The sequence below is a fragment of the Chlorocebus sabaeus genome, chromosome 14, assembly GCF_047675955.1.
Source record: "Chlorocebus sabaeus isolate Y175 chromosome 14, mChlSab1.0.hap1, whole genome shotgun sequence".
Lineage (NCBI taxonomy): Eukaryota > Metazoa > Chordata > Mammalia > Primates > Cercopithecidae > Chlorocebus > Chlorocebus sabaeus.
In genome coordinates this window covers 85,215,110-85,238,650 of record NC_132917.1, presented here as the reverse complement: position 1 = coordinate 85,238,650, position 23,541 = coordinate 85,215,110, and the positions used below count along the sequence as shown (strand labels likewise).

The 23,541-nt window shown below is 43.2% G+C and overlaps 1 pseudogene; it reads left to right on the top strand.

Annotated features, from left to right (window-relative positions):
• The first annotated feature begins 58 nt into the window (after positions 1-58).
• On the top strand, positions 59-742 carry LOC119627121 (U6 snRNA-associated Sm-like protein LSm3 pseudogene; annotated as a pseudogene).
• Positions 743-23,541: the final 22,799 nt, after the last annotated feature.

Sequence of the window (23,541 nt, the reverse complement as noted above, 5' to 3'; positions counted from 1 at the left end):
TATGGTAAAAATAAATAAATAGACTGGACGTGGTGGCTCATGCCTGTAATCCCAGCACTTTGGGAGGCCAAGGTGGGTGGATTACTTAAGGTCAGGAGTTCAAGACAGGCCTAGGCAACATGGTGAAACCTCGTCTCTACTAAAAATACAAAAATTGGCCAGGTGTGGTTCTGGATGCTTATAATCCCAGATACTCTGTAGGCTGAGGCAGGAGAATGGCTTGCATCCAGGAGAGAGAGGTTAGAGTGAGCTGAGATTGCGCCATTGCAGTCCAGCCTGGGTGACAAGAGTGAAACTTCATCTCAATAAATAAATAAATAAATAAATAAATAAAATACATACATACATTTTAAAATATTTACGTCTTCTGTAAACATGGCGAACAATGTAGACCAGCAACAAACTACCAACACTGTAGAGGAGCCCCTGGATTTTATCAGGCTCAGCCTAGATGAACTAATTTATGTGAAAATGAGAAATGACCGAGAGTTTTGAGGCAGATTACCATGCTTATGATCAACATTTAAACATGACCTTGGGAGATGTGGAAGAAACTGTGACTACTGTAGACATTGATGAAGAAACATATGAAGAGATATATAAATCAATGAAATAGAATATTCCAGTGCTCTTTGTCCAGGGAGATGTCATTGTCCTGGTTGCCCCTCCACTGAGAGTTGGCTGAAACAAAGAATTTGTCCTGTATGGAAAATAGGAGACTTTGCACAGTGGCCTCCCTAAATGTACAAGACATTCCAAAGAGAAACTTGCATACATTCTGATATTAAGAAATAATTCTGGGGATTCTTCCACTCCTGAAATGAGTTGATTTGCAGATAACTCATAACTACGCTAAACGGTATTTTCATTTCTCTCAAGCTCTTCCAATAAATATGACCACCAAGATAAAAAAATTATGTCTTTTGATCCATGAACATGTAATATTTTTCTTTTTATTTAGGACTTTTGCATTTCTTTCATGAATATTTTCATAGTTTCCAGAGTATAAATTTTATGCTTCTTTAGTTAAATATATTCCCAGGATTTTATTCTTTTTGATGGTATTGTAGATGAAACAGTTTTCCTAATTTCATTTTCAGATTGTTCATTGCAAATATAATTTTTATGTATTGATCTTATATCTTGCAATCTTGCTAAATTTATTAGTTCCAATAATTTTTTTACTAGATTCCTTAGGATTTTCTATATATATGATTTGCAAATCAAGATAGCTTTACCTCTACCTTTTCATCCTGATGGCTTTTATTACATATTGTAGCCTAATTGCCCTGGCTGGATCCTCCAGTACTATGTGGATTACAATTGGTGAACACCCTTGTCTTGCTCCTAATCTTAGGGGGAAGGCATCTAGTCTTTCGCCATTAATTATGCTATTAACTATGGGTTTTTCAGAATGCCCTTTATCAGGTTGAGAATTTCTTTCCATTTCTAATTTAAGTGTGTTTTGTCATGAAAGGGTGTTAGATGTTGTCCAGTGCTTTTCCTAATTGTATTGAGATGATCGCATAGTTTTTGTCCTTTATTTTATTAATGTGATGTAGTATATTAATCAATTTTCATATACTGAACCTACCTTGCATCCTTGAGATAAATCTCACCTGGTCATGGTGTATAAAACTTTTTATACGTTGCAAACTTTTGTTTACTAGTGTTTTGTTATGGATCTTTGTGTCTATATGCATAGGGATATTGGTTCATAGTTTTCTTTTCTTGTGATGTCTTTATCTGGCTTCGGTATCAGGGTACTACTGACTTCATAGAATGGGTTAGGAAGTATTCCATCCTCTTCTATTTTTTGGAAAAGTTTGAGAAGGGTCGGTGTTAGTTCTTCTTCAAACATTTGGGGGGAATTCATCAATGAAACCATCTGGTAGCTTTTCTTTGTTGAATGCTTTTAGATTAATGACTCAATTTCTTTGCTTGTTATAAATATATTCAGATTTTCTATTTCTTTCCAGGTAATTTTTGCAGTTTTTGTCTATCTAGGAATTTGTTCATCTAAGTTATCCAGTTTGTTGACATACTTTTTTCTTCCTTTCCTTTCCTTTCCTTTCCTTTCCTTTCCTTTCTTTCTTTCTTTCTTTTTTTTAAGAGACAAGGTCTCACTCTCTCACCCAAGCTGGAGTGCAGTGGCATGATCATAGCTCACTGCGATCTTGAACTCTTGGGCTCAAGCAATCCTCCCACTTCAGTCTCCCAAATAGCTAGGACTATGGGCATCCTACTATGTCCAGCTAATTAAATAACTTTTTTTTAAAAAAAGATGGAGTCAGGGCCGGGCGCGGTGGCTCAAGCCTGTAATCCCAGCACTTAGGGAGGCCGAGACGGGCGGATCACGAGGTCAGGAGATCCAGACCATCCTGGCTAACACGGTGAAACCCCGTCTCTACTAAAAATACAAAAAACTAGCCGGGCGAGGTGGCGGGCGCCTGTAGTCCCAGCTACTCGGGAGGCTGAGGCAGGAGAATGGCGTGAACCCGGGAGGCGGAGCTTGCAGTGAGCTGAGATCCGGCCACTGCACTCCAGCCCGGGCTACAGAGCAAGACTCCGTCTCAAAAAAAAAAAAAAAAAAAAAAAAAGAATATAAAAAAAAAGATGGAGTCGCTATATGTTGCTCAGGTTGGTCTCAAACTCCTGGCCTCAAGCAATTCATTGGGATTACAGGTGTGAGCCTGGTCAGTAGTCTCTTCCAATCCTTTTTCTTTTTTTTTGAGATGGAGTCTCGCTCTGCCGCCAGGCTGGAGTGCAGTGGAATGATCTTGGCTCACTGCCACCTCCACCTCCGAGGTTCAAGAGTTTCTCCTGCCTCAGCCTCCCAAGGAGCTGGGACTACAGGCGCACACCACCATGCCCAGCTAATTTTTGTATTTTTAGTAGAGACAAGGTTTCACCATGTTGACCAGAATGGTCTCGATGTCTTGACCTCGTGATCCACCAACCTCAGCCTCCCAAAGTGCTGGGATTACAGGTATGAGCCACTGCACCCGGCCTCTTATAATCCTTTTTATTTACGTAAGGTTGGTAGTAAATTTCCTCTTTACTGATTTCAGTTTCTGATTTCAGTCGCTTGAGTCTTCTCTCTTTTTTTTTCCCCCTTGATTATTCTAGCTAAATATTGTCAATTTCATTGATCTTTTCAAAAAACCAACTTTTGGTTTTGTTGATTTTCTCTGTTGTTTCTCTATTCTGTATTACATGTATCTCTGTTCTAATCTTTGTTAATTTCTTTTTTCCATTTGCTTTGGATTTAGTTTGCTCTTCTCTTTCTAATTTCTTTTTCTTTTTCTTTTGAGACAGAGTCTCACTCTGTCTCCCAGGCTAGAGTGCAGTAGTGCAATCATGGCTCACTGCAGCCTCAACCTCCCTGGGCTCAGGTGATCCTCTCACCTCAGCCTCCTGAGTAGCTGGGACTACAGGTTTGTGCCACCTCACTCAGCTAATTTTTGTATTTTTTGTAGAGATGGAGTTTTGCCATGTTTCCCAGACTGCTTTCGAACTCCTGGACTCAAGCAATCCTCCTGCCTCAGCCTCCCAAAGCGCTGGGATTACTGGTATGAGCCACCATGCCAGACCCCTTCCTATTTTTTTAAAGTAGAAGATTAAGTTATTTATTTGAGACTTTTCTTCTTCTTTAATGTAGGCATTTACAGCTCTAAATATCTCTCTAAGCACTGCTAGTGCTGTATCCCATAAATTTTGGTATGTGTGCCTTCATTTTCATTTGCCTCAAAGTATTTTCTGATTTTTAAACATTTCTTTCTTTCTTTTTTTTTATTTGAGATGGAGTCTCATTCTCTCGCCCAGGCTGGAGTGCAGTGGTGCAATCTCGGCTCACTGCACCCTCTGCCTCCCGGGTTCAAGTGATTCTCCTGCCTCAGCCTCCCGAATAGCTGGATTACAGGTGCACATCACCATGCCCCACTCATTTTTTTGTATTTTCAGTAGAGATGGGGTTTCACTATGTTGGCCAGACTGGTCTCGAACTCCTGACTTCATGATCCACCTGTCTTGGCCTCCCAAAGTGCTGGGATTACAGGCATGAGCCACTGCTCCCGGCCTTAAAAATTTCTTTCTTAGCCAGGCGCAGTGGCTCATGCCTGTAATCCCAGCACTTTGGGAGACCAAGGCAGGTGGATCACCTGAGGTCAAAAGTTTGAGACCAGCCTGACCAATATGGTGAAACCCCATCTCTACTGAAAATAGAAAAATTAACCGGGCATGGTGGTGGGCACCTGTAGTCCCAGCTACCTGGGAGGCTGAGACAGGAGAATCGCTTGAACCTGGGAGGCGTAGGTTGCAGTGAGCTGAGATCATACCGTTGTACTCCAGCCTGGACAACAAAGTGAGACTCTGTCTAAAAAAATAAAAAATAAAAAAATTATTTCTGTTATTTAGAAGTATGTTGTTTAACTTCCACCTATATGAGCTTCAAGTCAATAATTAAAAAACAAATTCCACCTATTTGTGGATATACCAAATTTCCCTCTGTTGATTTCTAATTCCATTTAATTGTAATTGGAGAACATAATTTGTATTATTTCTATCCTTTTAAATTTATTGAGGTTTGTTTTATGAGCATCATATGATCTATCTTTAGAACGTTCCATGTGCACTTAACAGAAATTTCGATTCCACTTTTGCTGGGTGGAGTGTTCTGTAGATGTCTGTTAAGTCTAGTTGGTTTCTAATGCTGTTCAAGTCTTCTATTTCCTTGTCGACCTTCTGTCTAGTTGTTCTACTCATTATTGAAAATGAAGCATATAAATCTTAAACTATTATTGTCGAATTGTCTATTTCTCTCTAAAATTCTTTCACTTTTTGGCTTCACATATTTTGCATTTCTGTTGTTAGCTGCATATATATGTGTAATTCCTACATTTTCTTGATGGATTTTGTGGCAGCTCTTTACAGCCGAAAAATGACGTTGAATTTTATTGCAATTTACAAATATTACAAATGTTAAGGTATTATATTTATTGGTGACATCTCTTGACTCAGTCTGGATAAAGATGTTGTTAATTTTACGGTATTACATAAAAATGTCTTTGGCATTAGGTAACATGTCATTAACAGAGGGCCTTGTTGCACTTTGGGGGAGCAAAATCCTCCCATTTCTCATGCTGCATATTGTTCTACAGTCCACTCAACTCTAAGTTTCCATCTGGCATTGTTAATGTCTCATTAACTATATGACTTTTCCTGTCCTAGGCAATAATTCTGCTACTAATTTTTTTCCTGACTCTTTTTGCTACTTGTGACTTTTAAAAACTTTAGCCTGTTTGAAGATTCCAGTAACTACTTACAATAATCAGCCCCTTTACTTGTCAAATGACTGTGATTTGTAGTCAAGTATCTTTTTACTTTTGTGGGAGCCATTGCTGAATGTGTAGGTTGTTCACCACAGATGACACACAAAGGAATAGAAAACACAAAGCCCGTGTAAAGTCCATTTACAAATATCTTTAATTATGTAGATGAACTTTTTTGTGTCGTTTGTTCTCTAGTGCATTGAAATGACTCAGAAAACTGAAATTTCTCATCGCTAATTTGAGAAGTGTCTGTAGTCAGGTACAGGGAGGAGTGCCTATAATCCCAGCTACTTGGGAAGCTGAGACACCTTAAGCTTAGGAGTTCCAGACCAGAGACCAGCCTGGGGTCAACATAGCAAGACCTTGTCTCTTAAAAATAAATAAATAAATAAAAAGCTGGTGCAGTGACTTATGCCTATAATCCCAGCATTTTGGGAGGCCAAGGTGGGTGGATCACTTGAGGTCAGGAGATCTAGACGAGCCTGGCCAACATGGTGGAACCCCGTCTCTACTAAAAACACAAAAATTAGCCAGGCATGGTGGCAGATGCCTGTAATCCTGGCTGCTTGGGAGGCTGAGGCGGGAGAATCACTTGAACCTGGGATGTGGAGGTTGCAGTGAGCCGAGATCGTGCCATTGCACTCCAGCCTGGGTGATAGAGTGAGACTCCATCTCAAAAAAGAAAAAAAAAAAAAAAAAAGAAGAAGAAGAAAAAGAAAAAAAGGAAAAAAGGGAAGTTCTGTAAGCTTAGGCTTTGAATCCCCCTTTTCTTTTTTATACTACATCTATCTTCAAAAATCAGCATATTGGACTATCAAACATGTTGGTAAGACACAAATGCTAGTTCTAAGAGGATATAACTGGAAGAGTATGGTAAATATCTACATGAGAAAATTGAAAAAATGATGAATGTGTCAAAATACACATCACTTCTAATATATGCAATTCACATTTTGCAATGTTTACAGTAACTGCAAAATGAGAAGGATAGACAGTTAAGCTGCAGCACTAAAAACTCCGTTTTTAGCATGAAACTTTACCTCTTATTTTCTACTAAACTGGTAAGGCGTGTTTGCCTTGTGAGTAAAACGGCAGTGATAAGGAAGCTGGGAAAGGAAATTTGAGTGAGAGAGTTTGGTGTTCTAAAATATGTCACAAAGTTTTGAATATTTTTCCCTTCAAAAGGTGGAGCTGGCTCACACCTGTAATCCCAGCACTTTGGGAGGCCAAGGTGAGTGAATCACCTGAGGCCAGGAGTTCGAGACCAGACTGGCCATGGTGAAACCCCGTTTCTACTAAAAATGCAAAAAAATTAGCCAGGCATGGTGGTGCACACCTGTAATCCCAGCTATTCAGGAGGCTGAGGCAGGAGAATCACTTGAATTCGGGATGCGGAGGTTGCAGTGAGCTGAGATCGTGACACTGCACTCCAGCCTGGGTGACAGAACCAGACTCTGTATTAAAAAAAAAAAAAAAAAAAGTGGAGCCTATTTCCCCTTTCCCGTCCCCTTAAGCATGAGCTATCCCTAGTGATTTGCTTAGTGAATGGCATGTGGCAGAAGTGACAGTGTGTGATATTCAAGATCAGGACATACAGAGCATGTGCAGCTGTGCATGGTGGCTCACACCTGTAATCCCAGCACTTTGGGAGGCCAAGGCGGGAGGGTTGCTTTTGGACAGGAGTTTGAGACTAGCCTGGAAAATATAGCAAGACCCTGTCTGTACAAAAAACTTTAAAAATTAGCCAGGCATGGTGGCACGTGCGTGTAGTCCCAGTGAGGTGGGAGGCTGAGGCAGGAGAATCGCTGGAACCCAGGAGTTAGAGATTACAGTGAATAATGATTGCACCACTGCATTCCAGTCTGTGCAACAGAGCAATACCCTGTCTCTAAGAAAAGAAAAGCGTTGTGGCTTTCTCCATGAGCTCTCTCGGATCACTCTCCTGGGGGAAAACCAGAAACCAACATGTCGGGACACTAGTCCCACATGGTGAGGAACTGAAACCTCCTGCCAATAGTCCAGTAAGGGAGCCATCTTGGAGGTAGACCCCCACCAGACCCTGTCAAGCCTTCAGGTGACTGAATCCCCAGATGACATCCTGATTGCAACCTCATGGGAGCCTGAGCTAGAGTCACCTACCTAAACTACCAAATTCCTGTCCCACAGAAACCATAATATGAGATGATAATTGTTGGTTGTAAATTTTGGAGTGTTTTGTTATTCAGCAACGGATAACTAATACGGATTGGGGCTTACGCCATCAGCTTGCCATCCTGCTCCACACAATACAGAGCTCATCCTCTATGAGCAGCCTCCCCGTCTTGTGTCAAAACTGAGAATGGCCTCAGCCAAATGAACTCAGTGCTACTCTACACTATCAGTAATGCTCCATTGACCAAAGCAAGGTACATGGCCAAGTCCAGATTCAAAGGTAGGAGAAATAAACCATATGTCTTGATGGGAGAGGCTGGATAAAGATGTTGTTAATTTTACTGTATTACATAAAACCTCTTTGGCATTAGGTAACATGTCATTTTAACAGGAATTAGGTAACATGTCATTTTAACAGAGGGCCTTGTTGTACTTTGGGGGAGCAAAATCCTCCCATTTCTCCTGCTGCATATTGTTCAAGAGTCCACTCAACTCTAAGTTGCAAAGTCGTATTGCAAAGAAGCCTGCATACAGGAATGAGCGGAATTTGTGACCATTTAAAAATATCTAGCACTAGCAGGAATATCTTGCTGTGCCAGGAAGCACAGAAACTGTCAAAGACCAATTAAGTCATTTGAAAAGGACATAGGAGACAACTCGAGGGGGCTTTGCTGGCCTCACGTGGAAAAATTAGGATTTGTTTTTAAATACTGAAGAAAAGTCCAGGGACAGTGGCTCATGCCTATAATCCCACAGCTTTGGGAGGCTGAGGCAAGGGATGATCACTTGAAGCCAGGAGTTCAAGACCAAACTGGGCAACGTAGTGAGACCTTGTCTCTAAAAATAAATAAATTATTAACCGAGCATGATGACATGTGCCTGTAGTCCCAGCTACTTGGGAGGCTGAGGTGGGAGGATTGCTTGAGCCAGAGAGGTTGAGGCTTCAAGTGAGCCATGATTGTGCCACTGCACTCTGGCCTGGGTGGCAGAATGAGACCCTGTCCCAATAAAATAAAACAAAATACTGAGGAAAAAACAAAATTGGGGTGTGGAGAGATAAAACAGGTTTGATAGAATGTTGAGAATAGCCAAAGCTTAGTGATGGACAGAGGAAGATTAATTTTTTTTAGTCTCTTTACTTTTGATATGTTTAACATTTTTCTTGATAAGAATTTTCGGCCGGGTGCGGTGGCTCAAGCCTGTAATCCCAGCACTTTGGGAGGCCGAGACGGGCGGATCACGAGGTCAGGAGATTGAGACCATCCTGGCTAACACGGTGAAACCCCGTCTCTACTAAAAAAAAAATACAAAACACTAGCTGAGCGAGGTGGCGGGCGCCTGTAGTCCCAGCTACTCAGGAGGCTGAGGCAAGAGAATGGCGGGAACCCGGGAGGCGGAGCTTGCAGTGAGCTGAGATCCGGCCACTGCACTCCAGCCTGGGCGACAGAACCAGGCTCTGCCTCAAAAAAAAAAAAAAAAAAAAAAGAATTTTCAAAAAGTAATATGTATTTAGGACAAAAAAAATTTAGAAAAAACAGAAATGTAAAAGGTGAAAAATAATTGGTTAATCCCACCACTTAGAGATAAGTGTTGGTAACATTGGACTGTCCTTCTAGGCTGTTCCTATTCATATTTGCAAACCCTGGCCTCCCAGCCTTGCTCAGAGTGTCACTAGCCATTGTTGTCTTAGTCTGTTTTGTGCTGCTATAACAGAATACCACACACTGGCTAATTTGTAACAAACAGAAATTTATTTGGTTCATGATTCTGGAGGCTGGGAAGTCCAAGATTGAGGGATGCATCTGGTGAGGGTTTCTTGCTGCATCATAACATGACTGAAGGCATCACATGGTAAGAGAAAGCAAGAGCTTGAATTTGCAATGTCTAGCTCTTTTAAAATTGGCATTAATCTATTCATAAGGGTGGAGCCCTTATGATCTAAACCACTCCCATTGAACCCCATCTCCCAATACTGCTACACTGGGGATTACATTTCCAACACATATTTTCTGGGGGACACATTCAAGCCATAGCAATCATTAAGTAAAGACAGCCTTCTGCTATGCACCAGGGAGCTGTGCCTCATTGTTACTGGTAGGAGAAGCAACTTGCTTGTACATTGATATCTGTAATTTGGATCCTATGGCCTTGGCACTGTTGCTTTGGGGTCCATGTCTGAAACCATTTTTTGTTTTGTGTGTTTTTTGTTTGTTTGTTTTGTTATGCCCTGACTCAGGATCTTAACACTTTGGGAGGCAGATGCCTTCTGGCCCGTATAGAGATCTCTTCTGAAATCTATTTAGCTGTCTATTTCTGGGCAGGCCCCCACACCAACAGAAGGAATTGTGAGTATGCCGCGAGCCTATATTTGAATGCTACCTGTCCTGACCATACCCTAAGCTTCCCTTTCCTTTTCACATTACTAGGTAATAAGAAGACTGAAATGTTGTTTAATTTATATGGATTTATTTTACAAATGTCACCAAATCAGAACCATATCCTACTTTTTCCACTTTACATATACTGGAAATATTTTCGTGTGCTATTAAATATACTTTTTTTTTTTTTTGAGATGGAGTTTTGCTCTTGTCACCTAGGCTGGAGTGCAATGGCACGACCTCAGCTCACTGCAGTCTCTGCCTCCAGGGTTCAAGTGATTCTCCTGCCTCAGCCTCCCATGTAGCTGGGATTACAGGCGCCTGCCACCACACCTGGCTGATTTTCGTATTTTTAGTAAAGACGGGGTTTCACCATGTTGGCCAGACTGGTCTCAGACTCCTGACCTCTGGTGATCTGCCTGCCTTGGCCTCCCGAAGTGCTGGGATTACAGGTGTGAGCCACCATGTGCAACCTTAAATATACTTTCTAGTATGATATTTTGTGCTGGCATAATTTTCTGAGGTTGCGTGTTATACATTCAAATTATTTTCCACAGCAATTTTCACAGCTCTGAATAATGTCACGATGAACATTTTTATGAATAAATCTTCCACTACCTCTCTGTCTTCTTAGAATAGGTTCCTTGATATGAAATTACTGAATCAAGGTATTTGAACATTCATTTAAAACTCTTCATATGTGTCTTGTTTTATGTTAAAATGTTGCCAATGTGATATGTGAAAAAATGATATTTTCCCTATTTTTTGAGAGAGCAGGTTTCTCTGTCACCCAGGCTGGGATTCAGTGATGCAATCATAGCTTACTGCAGCGTTGATCTCCTGGGCTCAAGCATTCCTCTCACCTTAGCCTCCCAAGTAGCTGGGACTATAGGCACACACCACCATACCTGGCTAATGTTTTTTTTTTTTTTTTTTTTTTTTTTTGAGACGGAGTCTCGCTCTGTCACCCAGGCTAGAGTGCAGTGGCCGGATCTCAGCTCACTGCAAGCTCCGCCTCCAGGGTTTACGCCATTCTCCTGCCTCAGCCTCCCAAGTAGCTGGGACTACAGGCGCCTGCCACCTCGCCCGGCTAGTTTTTTGTATTTTTTAGTAGAGACGGGGTTTCACCGTGTTAGCCAGGATGGTCTCGATCTCCTGACCTCGTGATCCGCCCAACTCGGCCTCCCAAAGTGCTGGGATTACAGGCTTGAGCCACCGCGCCCGGCCACCTGGCTAATGTTTTATTTTTTGTAGAGATGGGGGTCTCACTGTATTGCCTAGGCTGGTCTCTAACTCCTGCGCTCAAGCAATTCTCCCTCCTCAGCCTCCCAAAGTGCTGGGATTACAGGCATGGGCCACTGCAGCTGGCTGATTTGCTTTTCTTTGATCACTGGTGAAACAAACAAACAAACAAACAAAAGCATTTTGATGATTTTGGCGAAAGGTCAGGAGACCTTAAGTGAAAAAGGACCCAGAACTCACTCTTTTGAAAGACAATTTCTATAATATAACCTGCCACTACTTTAGCACTTGGTAGAAATTAGTATTAGAACACTGGAGCTGGACAGATTTGGGCTTGAAGTCCAGCACCTTCCAGATGTAACCTTGGGCAGATTCCTCACCCTATTTCTTCAACCCGTGGGAAGGGAGTCATAGGAGTCCCCGCCATCCTGTGTCCTGTGACAGTTTCATGAAGTCAGGCCTTAGCTTTTTCCTGCCCTGGAGTAAACACTCAACAAGGTAACTGTCAGGGCCATGACATACACGGACATTTGGAAGTATTATCAAGTGTAAACAGAGATTATTGCTAAATGGTGGCGTACCATGTGATATTTTTGTTGTTCCTTTTTTACCTTGTTCTGTGCTGTTGAAGATTTCTCTGTGTTTTTGGTTGTTTGTTTTTTTGAGATGGAGTCTCCCTCTGTCGGTGAGGCTGGAGTGCAGTGGCGTGATCTCAGCTCACTGTAACCTCCGCCTCCTGGGTTCAAGTGATTCTCCTCCCTCAGCCTCCTAAGTATCTGGGACCACAGCATGCACCACCACACCTAGCTAATTTTTGTATTTTTAGTAGAGACAGGGTTTCACCATGTTGGCCAGGATGGTCTCAATCTCCTGATCTCATGATCCACCCAACCCGGCCTCCCAAAGTTTTGGGATTCCAGGCATGAGCCACTGCACCTGGCCATTGTTGAAGTTTTTAATAATTACCGTGTGTTTTTTAATGAAGCCAGGAAACTTTTTTAAACATTTTTTTTTTCAAATGCAGCACCTCCTGGCTGGAAGTCCCCACTCCCCAATGCCTGCAAATGCTTCAGCACTAAGCTGGCCCCCAGACAGCTGACCTCCCAGCCCACCCGCAGCTGATGTCTCAGAAGGCTGCACGGATCAGTGTGTTGGGGCCGTCTGCCAGGTGCACAGCTGTGACCTCTTACAGTCTGAGCTGCTCATGCCACAGTGAACTGGGGGCCCTGCTGGCTGGGAAGAGGATCTGGCTGGAGCTGAGCAGAGCTGGGGAAGCCGAGAACTGCTGTGATAGCCCCAGCCCATCCGGTACTACCATCTGTGTCTCTGGCCTGGCAATCCCCGCAGGACTTGGAATATTTTTAGAGCTGACAGAGGCCTTCCTGATCACCTAGCCTGTGGTACAGCCTCGGCTGCATGTGAGAATCATTCAGGAAGCATCTTCAAACAAGCTGATGCCTGTGTTCCACTCCAGACCTTTTGGAGCAGGATCTCCAGAGGTGGGCCCAGGTATTGGCAGGTGATTCCAATGGGCAGACAGGGTAAAAAAACCACTGCATCCAAATTTTTCCTTTCATAATCAGAGAAGCTGAGCACCTCTCGTAGCATCACATGGTAGGACACATAGTAGGACTCCCTCAGCTGGTAAAACAGCACAAATCATCATAGTTCTCCCTTACAACCTGAGAAGACTGAGTGGTTTGCAGAGATTTTTTTCCAGTCATCTCAATTAGTCCACATAACACGGGGTGAGGAAGGTAGGTGGGTATTTTCTCTGTTCCATGGGTCAGAAAACTGAGGCTCAGGAGGATGACGTGAATTGCAAGTTCGAGATGGAAGCAGAACCACAATGTGACTTAATTCCCAAGACATCCAGAGGCAGGGCCCCTTCCCAGGGAGCCACTAAGGTGGAAATGCCTTTGTGGGCTGGCTGAGAGGTGCATTCATGAGCCCTCTTCCAGAGCCGCTGCACCAGCACATCTGGGTGCGGGAAGGTGTATGTGTAGTTTTTAGAAACTCCTCAAGGGGCTATAGTGGACACTACAATTTGAAGATCATTTCAAGTGCCTCCACTGTGGGGGCATGCGGCTACACAACAACAGTATATTCCAATTTCTAACTGAATTTTATTCATGGGAGGCTGAGCAGAAGAAAATCTCAAAGAAGGCCGGGCACAGTGGCTCACGCCTGTAATCCCAGCACTTTGGAAGGCCGAGGCAGGTGGATCACGAGGTCAGGAAATCGAGACCATCCTGGCTAACATGGTGAAACCCCGTCTCTACTAAAAATACAAAAAAAAAAAAAAAAATTAGCCGGATGTGGTGGTGGGCGCCTGTAGTCCCAGTTACTCGGGAGGCTGAGGCAGGAGAATGGCGTGAACCCGGGAGGCAGAGCCTGCAGTGAGCTGAGATCACGCTACTGTACTCTAGCCTGGGCAACAGAGCAAGACTCCGTCTCAAAAAAAAAAAAAAAAAGAAAAAAAGAAAATCTCAAAGAAACTATAGTTCCTATTCTCAGAGACATAAGATACTATATTCACTAAGCTAGCATAGGATGGTATTTAATTTTTTTTTTTTTTTTTTTTTTTTTTTTTTTTTGAGACAGAGTCTCACTGTGTCTCCCAGGCTGGAGTGCAGTGGCGTGATCTCGGCTCACTGCAAGCTCCGCCTCCCGGGTTCACGCCATTCTCCCGCCTCAGCCTCCCAAGTAGCTGGGACTACAGGCGCCCGCCACCTCGCCCGGCTAGTTTTTTGTATTTTTAGCAGAGACGGGGTTTCACCATGTTAGCCAGGATAGTCTCGATCTCCTGACCTCGTGATCCACCCGCCTCCACCTCCCAAAGTGCTGGGATTACAGGCTTGAGCCACTGCGCCTGGCCAATGGTATTTAATTTTTAAAAGAAATGGCGACATTGAAAAATAAAAGGCAACGGAGATACATTGACAAAATTCTGAGTGCCAACGCTTATTTTTATTTTGGGGGGATTTTTTGTTTCGGTTTGTTTTTTTTGAGACAGTCTTGCTCTGTTACCCAGACTGGAGTGCAGTGGCATGATCATGGCTTACTGTGGCCTTGAACTCCTGTGCAAAAGCAATCCTCCCACCTCAGCCTCCTGAGTAGCTGGGACCCCAGGTGTGTGCCACCATATCTGGCTATTTTTTTTTTTTTGTAGAGATGGGGGTCTCACTATGTTGCCCAGGCTGTTCTCAAACTCCTGAGCTCAAGAGATCCTCCCACCTCAGCCTCCTAAAGTGTTGGGATTGTAGGCATGGCCCACCATGCCCAGACTTATTTTTGTTTTTTGAGATGTGGTCTCCCTATATTGCTCAGGCTGGCCTCAAACTTCTGGACTCAATCTTCCTGCCTCAGCCTCCCTAGTAGCTGAGATTACAGGTACATGCCTGTGCACCCAGCTGACAATGTGTGCTTTTTGTTTTTTTGAGATAGAGTTTCGCTCTTTTGCCCAGGCTGGACTGTAGTGGCACGATCTCGGCTCACTGCAACATCTGCCCCTTGGGTTCAAGTGAGTTTCCTGCCTCAGCCTCTCAGGTAGCGGGGATTACAGTCAGGAAAGACTGTGTATTGTATGATTCTATTTATATGAAATGTTCAGAATAGGCAAATATATAGAGACAGAAAGCAGATTAGTGGTTGCCAGGGGCTGGGGCGAGAGGAGCGGGAGAATAGGGGAGTGACAGTAATGGATATGGGGTGCCTTTAAGGGTGGATGAAAATGTCCTAAAATTGATTGTGGTGATAGTTAATACATTAAAAACACTCAACTGTACACTCTAAATGGGAGAATCACATGGTATGTAAATTAAATATTTAAAACAATTTAAAAAACATGTCAACCTAGCAATCATGCTTCTTGATATTTATCCAAATGAATGGAAAACTTATGTGCACAGAAAACCTGCACATGTATGCACAGAGCAACATTATTCATGAGTGTCAAAACCTGGAAGCAACCAAGATGCCCTTCAGTAGGTTAATGGATAAACAAACCCTGGTACATTCAGACAATGGATTATTAGTCAGAGCTAAAAAGAAATCAAGTCATGAAAAGATATGGAGGAAACTTAAATGCATATTACTAAGTGAAAGAAGCCAATTTGAAAAGGATGCATACAGTATGATTCAAAGTATATGACATTCTGGGAAAAGTGAAACAGTAAAAAACAAAGAAAAAAAGATAGTAAAAAGATCAGTGGTTGCTAGGGGTTGAGGGGAGAAAGGGATGAGTGGGTAGATCACAGAGGATTTGTAGGGCAATAGAATTATTCTGCATGATCCTATAGTGATAGATACAGTTCATTATTCGTTTTTCAAAACTCATAGAACGTGCAACACCAGGGGCTAACCCTAATGACTATAATGACTAAACTATAGACTTTGAGTGATAACTGTGTGTCCATATAGTTTCATCAGTTTTTGTTGTTGTTGTTGTTGTTTTTGAGACGAAGTCTCACTCTGTCGCCCAGGCTGGAGTGCAGTGGCCAGATCTCAGCTCACTGCAAGCTCCACCTCCTGGGTTCACGCCATTCTCCTGCCTCAGCCTCCCGAGTAGCTGGGACTACAGGCGTCCCCCACCTCGCCCGGCTAGTTTTTTGTATTTTTTTAGTAGAGACGGGGTTTCACCGTGTTAGCCAGGATGGTCTGGATGGTCTCGATCTCCTGACCTCGTGATCCGCCCGTCTCGGCCTCCCAAAGTGCTGGGATTACAGGCTTGAGCCACGGCGCCCGGCCAGTTTCATCAGTTTTAATAAATGCACCACTCCCGTGTAGAATATTCCTAGTTGGGAAGGTTGGCAGGGACAGGGATTATATGAGAAGTCTCTGTACTTTCCATTCAATTTTGCTGTGAAGCTAAAACTCTTCTGAAAAATAAAGTCTATTTTAAAAAGATCTTCCTATTTTATGTGGGTGTGTATGCATATATAATTTCACTGTGTTCTAGCTTGTATAATTGCTATGAGAAATTGACTGCAGATCTAATTGTAGCTTCTTTACAGGTGTTGTGAGTTTTTTCCTGTGGTCTTTTTTTTTTTTTTTTTTTTTTTTTTTTTTTTTTTTTTTTTTGAGGCGGAGTCTCGCTCTGTCGCCCAGACTGGAGTGCTGTGGCGCGATCTCCGCTCACTGCAAGCTCCGCCTCCCGGGTTCATGCCATTCTCCTGCTTCAGCCTCCCGAGTAGCTGGGACTACAGGCGCCCGCCACCACGACCGGCTAATTTTTTGTATTTTTAGTAGAGATGGGGTTTCACCGTGTTAGCCAGTATGTCCTGTGGTCTTTTAAAATATTTCTGTCTTAAGTGTTCTGCATTTCCACTGCAGTGTGTTCAGGTGTTGACTCATGTTTATTTATCCTGTTTCCTGTAGCTATGGGTTCTAGTCTATCCTCAGTACTAGACATTTCTCAGCCATTATCACTTCAAAGATGCCTCTCTTCCATTTTCTTTCTTTTCTTTTTTTTTTTTTTTTTTTTCTGAGACGGAGTCTCGCTCTGTTGCCCAGGCTGGAGTGCAGTGGCGCGATCTCGGCTCACTGCAAGCCGCGTCTCCCGGGTTTACGCCATTCTCTTGCCTCAGCCTCTGGAGTAGCTGGGACTACAGGCTCCCGCCACCTCGCCCGGCTAATTTTTTGTATTTTTAGTAGAGATGGAGTTTCATCGTGTTAGCCAGGATGGTCTCTATCTCCTGACCTCGTGATCCGCCTGCCTCGGCCTCCCAAAGTGCTGGGATTACCGGCGTGAGCCACCGCGCCCGGTCTCTTATTTTCTTATTCTTATTTTCTATCTCCTTGGTCTCTCTCTTTCCATTTTGGATAAATTCTCTCGTCATCTTTATATACTCTTCTCTTTAACTCTTCCATGGAGTAGTTTTTTTTTCACTTTTAATTCTGAGAGAATGGTAGATTCACATGCGGTTTGGAGAAATAACATAGAAAAATACCACGTACTCTATCCAGTTTCTGCTAATGGTAACATCTTGCAAAACTACAGAACAGTATCATAACCAGGACATTGACAATTATGCAATCAAGATACAGAATATTTCCATCACGCTTATGGAATCTCATGGAACATTTGCTCACCCAAGAATCCCTCATGCTGCCCTTTTATACCCACCCATACTTTTCTCCCACCCCACCCATTTCTGGCAACCATTAATCTATTCGCCATTCCCCATTTCTATAATTCTGTCATTTTAAGAATGTTATATAAATGGAATCATACAGTATGTAACCTTTTGGATTGACTTTTTTTCCTCAGCATCATTCTGTGGAGATTCATCCTCTCTACTCCTATTTTTCTGGAGTCATTTGTTTAATAATGAACATGAATCATTTAAAGTGTTGAATTTTGTCCAATACTTTTTTTTTGCATCAATTGATATAATCTCGTAGGTATTTTTCTTTAGCCTATTAATATGGTAAATTATATTGATTGATGTTCAAATATTGAACCGGCCTTCCATCCCTGGAACCCTGCTTAGTCATGAGGTATAATTCTTTTTATATATTGCCAAATTTTATTTGCTAATACTTGTTAAGGTTTTGCACATCTATATTCATGAGGGAGATTGGTCTATTGAGTTTTTATTTCAACAATTATATTTTTAATTTCTAAACCCTTAGTTTGTTTTAAAATCTGTCTTGCTACTGACAGTCCCTTGTTGCTTTCATATTTTTGTGTTTCTAGCTTTGTTTCTTTGGTGATAATGAATTGTGAGTTCATATTTGGTTTATCTAAATCTGGGAGGAATCCCTAGAGCTTACTTTGGGGATGGTTTCCTCCAAATATAATTTGCATTTTCTTTTGTTGCATGCCAGAGAGCCACTCTCCTAGGGTCACTTTAACCCTCTTTGTTCCTATCTCCTCTCATCAGGTCTCAGGCCAAGTTCCCATTCCAGCCCTTTGCTACTGGCCCAAGGATCAATCTCTTGACTACAAGACTGCAGGTAGCAGGTAGCATTTACTGTCCGGGCACCTCTGCCTCTCAAGACTTTTCCCTCTTGAAAATTTCTCTCCATTTCTCACAAACCCAGCAAAGCAATACAAATAATGGTTTAGGCAAGATCTAGGATTTCCTTCCCTCCCTCCCTCCTTCCCTCCCTCCCTCCCTCCCTCCCTCCCTCCCTCCCTCCTTCCTTCCTTCCTTCCTTCCTTCCTTCCTTCCTTCCTTCCTTCCTTCATTTTTTCCTTCGTTTCTTCCTCTCTCTTTCTTATTTCTTCTCATTTTCATAGGAGATGCCCTAAGAATATCTTGTCTACCACACTGCTGGTAGTGGAATGACATTCTATTGTACATCCACCATATAACAAATACTTCAATGCCTGACACTTCAGATGTTAAGAACAGGGAGTAAATTGAACCCTTACACATTGCTGGTAGGAGAATAAATTCAAGACAATAACTTTGGAGAACTAGTTATTATTATCTAGAAAATTTGCAAATGCACATATCCTACATTTTATTTCTAGCCCATACTCTACAGAAACTCTTCCACATATGGCTAATAGAGACATAGAATATTCATTGTGCATTGTTTATAAGAGCAGACTAAATGTTCATTAAGAGCATAATTGTGGTATGTTTATGCAGTGGAATACTATGCAGCAATGGAAAGGAATAAACCAGACCCACAAGTATTAATATGGGTAAGCCTCACATACATAATAAGAGTAAACACAAAGCAGATAAATGCATATAATATGACTATGTTTGCAGAAAGTTTAAACCATGCAAAACAATAATAAATATGACTTAAGAATGCATATACATGTAGTAAGAATATGAAGAAATGCATAATAGCAAGAAACACCAAACTCAGGACAGCAGTTGCCTCTGAAGAGAAGGCTGAACATATAAAATATAAATAGAAAGGCAGGCCCAGGGACTGAACTGGTATTGTTTGTTTTATTTCTTAAATTGGTGATGAAGACATGGTTATTCACTATATTACTCCTTGTACCTTTTAGGAGGTCTTGCCTTGTCTTCTAGCCAGCTTAGTACCTCTGAGTACTTCTAATCATGTGAATCCCAGAGTCACTAGTAGCGATGGAATTAAGTTCAGCTAGGAAGAAGGTGTGGTATGAGAAGACAACTGAGGTCCACCAATATCTCTGAAGGCTGAGAAGGGGTAAGACTTGGCAAGTGTGGTGTTTTCAAATCCATAGGTGGGGAGAGTTTCAAAAAGGCTTATGTAGTAGGCAGCTTCTGAACTGGCTCCAAACAATCTCCACCTCCTGGTATTCACATTCTCATGTAATCCCCTCCCATTGAACATGGGATGGACCGAGTCACTTGATTCTAACAAATAGAATATGGTAAATTGATGGGATGCCCTTTCCTAGCTCAGGTTACAAAAGAGTGTGAATTCTGTGCTGCCCAAACTCTCTTTTTCTGGCTCATCTTACTGGCTTGCTGTGATGAAGCAAGCTGCCATGCTGTGAGTTGTCTGATGGAGAGACCCACACGACAATAAACTGAGGGTGGCTGCTAGCCTACAACAAGCAATGAACTGAGGTCTTTGATCCAACAACACTTGAGGGACTGAATCCTGTCAACGATAATGTGAGTAAGCATGGAACTGGAGCCTTCCTTAGTCAAGCTTTCAGATGAGAACACAGCCCCAGTCAACACCTTGATCGTAGCAAGCCATGCAATCTGCATGCCATAGAAACTATGAAACTACTTATTACTATGAGGTAATAAGTGTTGTTGTTATAAGTCATTACGTTTTGGGGTAATTTGTTGTGCCTCCATTGATAACAAATACAGATTTTGGTAACTGGAAATGGGGGGCTGCTGCTAACTAACACCTAAAAGTGTGGGAGCAGCTTTGGAACCCTTGGTGTGCAGAGGCTGGGAAGATTTTGAGAAGCATATTAGAAAAAGCCTAAATTGCCTTGAACACATTGTTAGTAAACATCATGACTTTGAGGAGGCTGCCAATGGGGGCTAAAAAGGAAATGAGGAAAATATTATTAGAAACTAGAGGAAGGATGGGTGTGTGCTTATTGTATAGTGATAGAAAGCTTAGTGACATGTCAATCTGAAATCACGTGGAAGCCAGAATATGTGGCTAATGAACTAGGTGATCTAGTTAAGAAGATTTTCAAGTGAAGTATTGAAGATGCCTCCTGGTTTCTTCTTGCTGCCTATAGTAAATTGCAAGAGGAGAAAGAGAAATCAAAGGAAGGACTATTAAAACTATTAAACAAATAAGGAGCCAGGACTTTATGATTTTGAAAGTTTGCAGTCTCTCTAGATGGCAAACTATATGAAAGGTAAGAAATGGCTTCTTGGCTGCATGCAGTGACTCACGCCTATAATCCCTACAATTTGGGAGGCTGAGGCACGAAGGTTGCTTGAGTCCAGAGGTTCAAGACCAGTCTTGGCAACATAGTGAGACCTCTATCTCTACAAAAATTTAAAAAAATTAGCTGGATATGATGGTGCACACCTGTAGTCCCGGCTACTACGGAGGCTAAGGTGGGAGGATCACTTGAGCCTGAGAGGTGGAGGCTGCAGTGAGCCAAGATTGTGCCACTGCATTCCAGCCTAGGCAACAGAGTGAGACCCCATTTCTAAAAAGAAGAAAAATATTACTTCTGAGCACTGTCAGGAAAACATGGTCTGGCAATAAAATAAAGGCAAAGGTGTGACCTACCACCTTTCATTAAGACTTCAGAAAGACCAAAGAATCAGAGTATTAGTCACACACGGGGCTCTTTCAGGAGAATTAGGGTGTCCCTCCCCGCTCCTTTCCAGTAAAACAATAGGTCCTCCAGGAAGTTTAAGAGCATCGGCCACCAGCAGAAGCCCAAGACTTTTGACACATAGAGTGAACTCTGGTGAGAGTCACAGAAGATGCACAAAGTTTTTGAGAAAATTATATAAGCAGAAATACTGCCAGCTTGGGTTGAAAGGGACTAAGATGCACAAAATGAAAGAAGTCTTTTGGACCTCCAACATTTTACTGGGAGGAAACAGGCTGAGAAAACCATTCAGGTGCAAAGGATTTTTACCTTTCATGATAAAGGAGGGATGGCTCAGAGGCCCAGCCAAGAGCCTAAAAGATGCAGGCAAAAGTCATGGAGAATTATTGCTAGGTCTTGAAACCTCATCAAGGAACTCCCAACATTTTAATCGGCTGGATTTGAGAATTTCTGTGGACCAGTGGTTTTCTTGCGTCTCATTTTCCCAATTTTTGAGCAGGAATCTCTACCACAGTGATCCATGTCTGTCCCACCACTGCATGTCAGGTGGATTGATGCGGGCCACACATCTGGTCTCTTTGCTTTCATGAATCCACAGATGGAGAGGAAACACACTTGAAAGTTGGAGCTACACCCCAGGAGCCTCCATCACACCTGGACCTGATTGAGATGATGATGCGGAACTGGACTTTGAGCTGATGCCGAAATGGAAGGAGAATTTAGGGCACTTTGGGAAGGAGTTAATGCATTTTGCATGTGAGGGGGTTCTGAGTCTTTGGGGGCCAGAGAGAGTGGACTGTGGTAGGTAGGCAGCTTTTGAGAGGGCCTTCAATGTCCCCACCTCTGAGTGTTCATAAGTGTGATGTAATTCCCTTTCCTTGAGCTGCTGGACTTAATGAGCCTTCCTGAAACCAAGGGCACAGACCGGAGGCCCTCCAGACCTGAGTCCTGTGGTTCAGTGCATGGCCCTGTAGCTGCAGGTTCCCTGAGAAGGGCGGATGGCAGAGCAGACCATGACATCTCCAGGTGGCTCCTGAGCACCTGCTCTGCTCTGTTTCCCCTCCAGGCTTTCTGATTTTGGCTTCTTGGCCGCTCGCCATCTTCCAGGCTCTCCACTCATCCTGTGAGGGCATGACCTGATCTGTGCTTAGCCTGCAAGCTCTACTCTCTCCCCCAGACACCTCACACTCTGTGGGGACCCTGGAAAGAAAGGTAGCCTTGGGCTTCTTGGAAGTGCCAGGAAAGAAAAACAATCCAATCATTTAGGAGCTCCACTTCCCATTGGAGCTGGGGACCCTCATCCCCTAGGAAATGCTAGTCCTTAGTCACTGCCCTCCTGACCAGACCTGCTGCTGCTATGCCCAGCATCTTTTCTCACCAGCCTCATCCTAATATGAAGGCTGAAGTCACATTTGGGCTGTGCCGGGAGCCAGAGTGATTGACAGCTGGAGCTCCTAGAGGGGCTCATTAAGTGAAGCTGGGTGGGGCCTAGGGGAGCTCACTTTCCCCTGCCAGTCCCAGACCCAGGAGATAAGCTGGGAGAGGGCAGGAGAAGGTGTCAGAGCAGCCAAGCTGGATGTCCTCTGCAGCCTGCCAGCTTGAGGCCGCAGCTGTGCCCACTGCCAAGGGCCAGCCTCTGCTCCTGAAGGCCCAACAGCCAGCCTGGAATATTCATAAGTGCCAGAGCCTCCCACCCCTGGGCCTGTGGGCCTCCTTAGAACCCCTGGAACATGCCCTTTGTGGCCTTTCATTCTAGAGACACCACAAGTTACTATGCACCACTCCCAACACTTCCTCCTCCCTGTCCAAGTCCTTGCTTTCCGTAGTTTCCCAGTCTTGCAACACACTGGGCCTGCCTGTCATTCTGATTTGCAAATTTAATCTCCCGAGAGCTAGTTATAATATGCAACATTATAAACCAGAAGTAAACTTGTCTGTGTCTAATAAGGGCTACTGGAGAGACTTCTTTTCTGTTTATACCCTTTTATCTTGTTTAAATATTTTTGTGTCTTTTTAGTTCCTTTCGAAATCAGGAAAAACAAGAGCTATTTCCTTTTAGAAGGGGAAAAAGCCCGTTACTTCCCCTCCTGGTGGTAAAGAGCAAGGGCCCTGCAACCAGGCTGATTGTGTTTGAATCCCTATCCTGGGTGGCCTTGGGCAAGTCACTTAACCTCTCTGTGCCTTAGCGTTCCCATGTGTAAAATGGAGTTAACAATTCCTTCCTCAGAGGGTTGTGAGGATTAAGTAGTATGTATAAAATGCTTACTGATACATAGCACATCTTTTTTTTTTTTTTTTTGAGATGGAGTCTTGCTTTGTCGCCCAGGCTGGAGTGCAGTGGCACGATCTTGGCTCACTGCAACCTCCATCTCCTGGGTTCAAGTGATTCTCCTGCCTCAGCCTCCCAAGTAGCTGGGATTACAGGCATGCACCACCATGCCCGGCTAATTTTTGTATTTTTAGTAGAGACGGGGTGTCACCATATTGGCCAGGTTGGTCTCCTGACCTCGTGATCTGCCCGCCTTGGCCTCCCAAAGTGCTGGGATTATAGGCGTGAGCCACCGTGCCCGGCCAATGCAGAGTAAATCTTAAATAAATATTTGTTAAATAAAATTTAAAACTCAGCTGCCTGGGAAAGGAGGCCGGTGAGTCGTAAGGTCCAGCGGCTCCCATCTCAGCCCCTACCTCCATCTCTTCCTACCCATTTCCGACCTCA